Source organism: Trichechus manatus, unplaced genomic scaffold, assembly GCF_000243295.1.
Source record: "Trichechus manatus latirostris isolate Lorelei unplaced genomic scaffold, TriManLat1.0 scaffold00044, whole genome shotgun sequence".
Taxonomy (NCBI): domain Eukaryota; kingdom Metazoa; phylum Chordata; class Mammalia; order Sirenia; family Trichechidae; genus Trichechus; species Trichechus manatus.
In genome coordinates, this window is record NW_004443980.1 from 3,175,043 (window position 1) to 3,182,236 (window position 7,194).

Sequence of the window (7,194 nt, forward strand, 5' to 3'; positions counted from 1 at the left end):
CTTTCAGGAGTAGCGTGGGCTTTTCTGCTCAAAATTTCCAAAATAAATATGGCAAAGGCTTGACGTCATCACATGCACTTGCAGGCACTGTGATATGACCTAGTCTTAATGCTGCTATTCTTCAGGGCAGCTTCCCAGACACTCTACCACTGCATCCTGAGGTGAGGAGACAGCATGCTTACATGCATTTACAGATCACACAGCAAGTCGGTGTCACAACCTGGTGTCCTGCCTCAGACAACTGCTCTTTACCACTGGACTCATGGCAGAGTCTCCCCACCTCAGCTCTCCCATCTGGCTTTTGAAGGAATGCGTTCAGTCTGCCCAGCCATCAGCTAACTCTGCTCTCAGCAATCTAAGCCCCACACAGGAAATAGGAGCCCCACCCAGCCTTTTTCTCAGGACACTTGTGATCCAGAGGAGAAGACAGGACACACATAATGAAAAGAGACAGGGACACAAATTGTTTTAAATACATAACTATACACAAAACCACTTTCAGCTGGTACACAGCGGCAGTGCAGGCTGCTGAGAGCTCGGGCGGATGGGAGAGGAGGAACATGGCTCAGAGAAAAGTGCATTCTCTTCTAGCAAGAAAAATGGCTATCATATAGAAAAGTTTCACAGTTCAAAAATAAAACATGGAGAAAAGAGGTCTGTGGGTCAGGAAGGAGGATCCCACCAGAACACATGATAGTAGCCTAGACAAAGGCAGACAACTGGCAAATGTCAAGAATCCATGATCGGGGCTTTTAGATTACTTTTCTAGAGACAACCAAAAGCCACAGAGGCACTGACTCTCCCTCAGGGGGGTGTTGGGCCTCAGTTCCCCGCTGAGCCCTGAGAACAGCCCATCACTACCTCAGTATCTCTGAGGGTGGCCTATAATGAGGCCAGAATTTGAATAGGCACTTTAGTAAATGATAGGGAAAAGATATAAAGGTTCTGACATGCATCTGAACAACCTTGCATAAAAGGATTTTTTTTTTTTAATTACTTCATATATCTGAATAGAAGTGAAGAAGGCAGATCACCTCAAAGATAATCTTGCCCAGGTTTTAAGCAGAAGACTCCAGTCTGGTCGTGATTCTGTCAGACCAGGTTAAGGTCTCCAGAACGACTCTACATTTCTTCATAAAGTTCCTCCCACTTGCAGCCATTTGTTTTTTATCTGTCTTGCTACTGGATGGAGTCCCTGGGTGTTTCCAACAGTTAACGAGCTCAGCTGCCAACTGAAAGATTGAAGGTTCAATTTCACCCAGAGGCTCCTCAGAAGAAAGGTCAGCCACTGAAAACTCTAGGGAGCACAGTTGTATTCTGACACACGTGGGATCACCATGAGTCAGAGTCTACTTGACAGCAACTGGAGGACATGTTACTGAACAGTAAGTTCTTCCAGGGTAAGAACCTCATCTTACTTTTGGCTGAATTGCCAGCAAGTTCCACAGACCTGGCATGTCATAAGTGTTCAATAAATATTTATCAATTGATTTTCTCACTAACTGTGGAAACTTGAGCAAGTCTTACCCCCTTTTTTGAGCCTCAGTTTCTTTATCAACTGGTAGGTTTGTACAATCTCTGTTCTAACCATTTTTGTGGCGAGCATTTCCCAAGACGAAATGGGCTGGACGGGCCTAAGATGAGGCACACACGAGACAGGGCAGAGCCGAGACCTACTCCAGCCTCCACTGTGTGTCCCTGGTCCCCAACTCCAGTCTCAAGGGGAAACCTGAGGTGGGAGCTGGAGAAGAGGCAGAGGATGCACAAGAGGCAGCAGGACCAGGTGGGAAAAGACCCGACTGGGAATTAGGAGACCTGAGTCTAGATCTGGTTCTGCTACTGCCCCCTGTGACCCAGAGAAAGTCACTCTGGGCCCCATATTTCTTAATCCATAAAACAACTAGGCGAACACCAAAGAAAATTCCCTCCAGATCTAGTATCTTATGGTTTTTGTTTTGTTTTGTTTGTTTGTTTTCACTTCAGAGCCAAAAGTTGCTCAGACAGCCCTGCTGGCCATAAAAGAGACGTGAGCCCAGTGTTATTGCTAATATTCCCATGGCCTCCTGAGCCCCAAATGTGCAGATTTTCTTAGGGGTATGGATGGGAGATTGGATCAATCAGAAGGAAAGGGGTTCAGACTCCTCTACTCTAAGACATATCAGACTACCAGAAAAGAAAAATGTAAGGGCTGTCAGTAGGGATAGAGCATCAGTATAACCCCTCCCCAGGCTGGAATCACTACACTTTTCAGTTTTTACATCCGTGTTGTCACTGGGGAGTTATCAGGCCCTGTCTGTGTTTTAACATCTGTCAGCTAAATCAGAGACCTAAATGAAAAATGTAGGGCTCAGAAGCACCATGTGGTTTTGACACTCCCTGGATGACACAGGGTCAAGAAAGCAGTAAATGAATCGTCATGAGACCCAATATAACATTTTCATCAGTAACAGAGCCTTTGCTCCAAAAAAGAAAGAATATGTACCCATTGTCTCCAGAACCATATTTGGAAATTTCAAAGGAGCAGACCATAACAACTACAACAATCTGGGATGAACAAATGGCTTTCTATTTAAAGAGTGCCGTGCCTATGAACGTGACAGAACCCCAGTGCCTATCAGTATGGTACGCCAGGTATGAGTAAGTATCGCCTCCACACAAGACACACATGCTTTGATATCTGCTACACAATACTGCAGGAATCCTAGCCATGTGGACATTCTTTCGTGTAGGCCTGGTTCCTAGGGTCCTATGGCTTTAACCAAAGGTTACTCTTTCAGCTTCCTTTGTTTTGCAGATAAGAAAACTGAGCTAGATAGAGTGGAGTGACTTAGGTCAGCTCAAACAGCCTAATTTATGTTAACTCCAAGATTAGAAATCACAAGATTCTCAAGATTTCTTAGGAAAAATGAGCTACTGAATCACTCTCCCCACACAAAGCTGAGTGTGGTGTCAGTGTTTCAGAAGTCCAGTGGGCCCATCAGCAAATCCACGTAGTGAGTCCTCCACTGGGACAAGGGTAGCATTTCATTTCCTTCCCTAAAGGGGCCCAAATTTTTAATTGTTGTTGCTGTTAGTCACAGACACAAGGCGATCCTACACGCAACAGAGCAAAACATTGCCTAGTCCCGCGCCATCTTCACAATCGTTCGTATGCTCAAGTCCATTGTTGTGGCCACTGTGTGTTTTGAGTGCCTTCCATCCTAGGGAGCTCGTGTTCCAACACTATACCAGACAATATTCTGTTGTGATCCATAAGGTTTTCATTGGTTAATTTTCAGAAGTAGATCACGAGGCCTTTCTTCCTAGTCTGTCTTAGTCTGGAAGCTCCACTGATACCCGTTCACCATGGGAGACCTTGCTGGTCTTTCAAATACCGGTGGCACAGGTTCCAGCATTACAGCAACACACAAGCCACCAAAGTACAACAAACTGACAGATGGGTAGTGAAATTTTTAATACTACCTACTAATTCTACACAGGATCTCTTGGCGTAAGACTATAAATACAATAGCTAAAGGCCTGTGGAAAGAATAGTCAATAAATTTCTATATTGCGCTTCCATTTAGGCTTCTGTCCCTGAGGCTAATGTTTGCTTACATGAGGGTGTCTGGGTCCCTTTGCTTTTCACAAGTTTTGAACTCCACCCCTGATAGTCACACTTCACAGGAAGTCTCGCTGAAGCACCTGCCCTAGACTAACCAGAAGTATGAATGTTTTCATTGTTATACTCTGTCCTTGGACAACAGCTAGAGCTCATTCACTCACTAATTGTAATTGTTAATATTTAGTGCTTACTATAATGCACACCAGAGCCCTGGTGGCGCAGTGGTTAAGAGCTCGACTGCTAACCAAAAGGTCAGCAGCTCGAATCCACCAGTCGCTCCTTGGAAATCCTATGGGGCAGTTCTACTCTGTCCTATAGGGTCACTATGAGTTGGAATCCACTCGACAACAGCAGGGTATAATGTACACACTGTCATAAGCTCTTTACATATATGCCTCATTTAATCTTCATAACAACTTTATAAGGTAAGTACAATTTTGTCATCCCATTTTACAGATACGAAATACAGAGGCACAGAGACATTAATTTGCCCAAGGTTAAATAACTTGCTAAGCTAATAACTGATGGACCCAAGATTTGAACTCAGGAATTTCTCCACAAGATCCAAGAGGACAGAGACTTTGTTGTGTTCACTGCTGTATCCTCAGCAACTACAGAGTTGATATAGTGTAAACTCAATAAACATTTGCTGAATGAATACACTGTACATCCTCCTCAAAGCAAGAGAATGAGGCAGTATCACAAGCATCAATTGGAACCAAGAGTATGTTGCTTAGAGAAGCATTTTGGGAGAGAATTCATGCAACCCCTGGACTTTGCATAAAGAATGCAATAGCCCCTTGTGTCCACCTGAGAGGAACTGGGAGAAATCCTTCTGACCTATTTCTCCCAGACTGCTCCCCCAGCCCCATCCCCCAGGCCGCCCTCATCAGGTCACTGCAGTTTAAACACTGCAGTCAGCTTTATAATGCTTCGGTCACTCAAGTTTACATCATCTACACATGAAAATAAAGAAACTGCTACTTCAAATCACAGGACCCAGAATCTCCTTTAGACCTGTCTACAGAACCACGTTCAGACACAGACTTAGAGCTTAGAGCTGACCTTTAGTTTACTGCAAGTAGCTCTCCCAGAACTGGACTGTAGCACACCAGGCCTCACCCCTCTACTCCCTCCTCGTCAACAGACGGTTGCTTAGCTCCTGTCTTCTGCCATTCTCTCAGGCTCCCTCCTAAATTAAAATTTTGCATTACCCAGACTCTAATGCCTATTTAAAATAAAACCTAAATTACTACCTTATGTTTTGGGCAAGACAACACCCCATCTGGCATCTCTCATTTCTATGTGAGATTTGAACAAACCCACCCAGCACAAGTGGAAAATTGGTCTTACATCACATACTCTGTTGGGATCACCACATTTGGAATTCTAGGTTTATTCTCCCACAGAGTCAAATTTAGCCCAACCCTAGAGAACAGCTCTGTGCATTCTGACATTCAAAATAATATTTGCTAAAAAGCGTGGGGGGTTTGCAGGCAACTTGAACTGTAACAAGAGGCATATTATTACTGACTCAACTCCTACATGGGCTCCATCTTAGTCATCAGAGACATGGTCACATCCTTGGCTTAGTTTCACAACCTCCTCCTTTTTTTCAATCCAACCACAAAGGACACAGGTAGGTTTGGTATAGTTGTTTTGTTTTGTGAAAACCACAGAATAAGCAGTAATAGTTATAGTATTTTCTTTTAAGGGATCTCACTCCAAGGGAGACAAAACTTACATACAAGCAGGAGGCATTGATGGTTCAGTGGTAGAATTCTAGCCTTCCATATAGAAGAACTGGTTTCAATTCCCAGCCAGTGCACCTGATGCACAGCCACCACCGGTCTGTCAGTGGAGGCTAGTGGGTTGCTATGATGCTGAACACGTTTCAGCAGAACTTGCAGACTAAGATGGACTACAAAGAAAGGCCTGGTGATCTACTTCTGAAAATCAGCCAATAAAAACCCTATGGATCACAAGGATCCAGTCTGCAACTGATCATGGGGATGATTCAGGACCTGGCAGCATTTGGTTCCATTGTGCATGGAGTCACCACGAGTCAAGATGCACCAGATGGCAGATAACAACAACAATGCCTTTGGTAAGTGGATATAATGTTGGTTGTTCCAAAGTAGCCAAGACTAAACAAAGAAGTATCCATCTAAAAAACTCTCCATGACTTAAAACCAAATTCCATGGCTAAACTTGACTCCCAGTTGGATTATTTGCTGCTGCCAGTTTTGATAGTTTACCAGCCACACTGACAGGTGATAAGGACTTCTGTTTGGTTGCAAATACTGAGCCTCCTCCAGGTTACCTCAAGGAAAAATAAGATTTATTTTTAAATGGGCTAGACCTAGCTCAGCAACTGTCAGGACCCTAGGCAGTTGCTCTCTTCCTTCTCTCTTTAATCACATTTTTTTCTCTCTACATGTTTGTTTCTTCCCCCACCCGCCCTTTACCAACAGATCTCCTTATAACTGCAGCCTACACCTGCCCAAAATGGCTGCCATGACGCCACATCTAGTACATGACCTTTGTAGCTAGCTTGCCTAGTCCTTCAGTTTCCCATCTTCTGATTCTGAAGGGTCTGTAATATCTTGGTGGGCCAGTGCACACAAGTCCTTGGTAACTGGTCATCCAGCCTTGAGACAGCTCTGGATGTGAAGTCCAGAACCACACCAGTCCAGTAACTGGGAGGTGGGGGTGGGGTAAGGTGTTAAAGGGACAGACAGGGTGGGATTGTGTAATACAAAACATAATTCTTTAGTGCAAATGTTTTTAAAATTTTGTTCTCATTCAGGCAAATTTACTTATGGCCATTTAAAATGAAGATTTTATGTATTTAATACTAGTACAATGTTTAATTCTTACAGCTTTCTTAAAAGTAAAATTGGACAAACTGAGTTGAAATTTTAAAAGACAAATGTGACCGTAACTTGCAAAGGTCTACAAGTGTTTGGCCCATGTGGAATAATGTCTGAACTCTCGACTCTTTCAGAAAGCTATTTGTCAGTGGACATCATTATGTCCCCTGCAAATCACTCCAGTATCACCAAGAACCTAAAATATCCAGGATGCACACAGCTTGAAAGAAAGTCAATAAACATTGACTAATGTCTCTTGCCACCTTTGTTTTACAAGCTTCACCCTGCCTCCTGCAGCTCATGAATGCTCAGAAAATGAGGACATCCAGTTGGCAAGTCTAACATAGTTTTTGCACACCAATTCTTGACACTTCCCCCAATTTTCTTCCTGATATTAAGAATAACGTTTACAATGTGATAACAGCACATTCTCAGTGTGAATGTGGCTAGCAGCCATAAAAGCAAACACCTAGGGCCATCTCTGTTGAATATGCTTTACAGAATTGGTCCCCGTGGGATAAAGTAGCCCACTGCTCGGTGAAAGAACTATCCATTGACCTGCAGCTGAACTTACCCCTTGCTGTTTTTCTCTTATAATCTAAATCTGGAAATGTGCTGTCTGGTCAGCAGTGCACTCCCAAGTCATTCGGAAAAATGCTCCAGATGCCATAAAAGCGTGCCTGTGTGTTAGAAAATGAACTTGTAAAACAGAGGCTA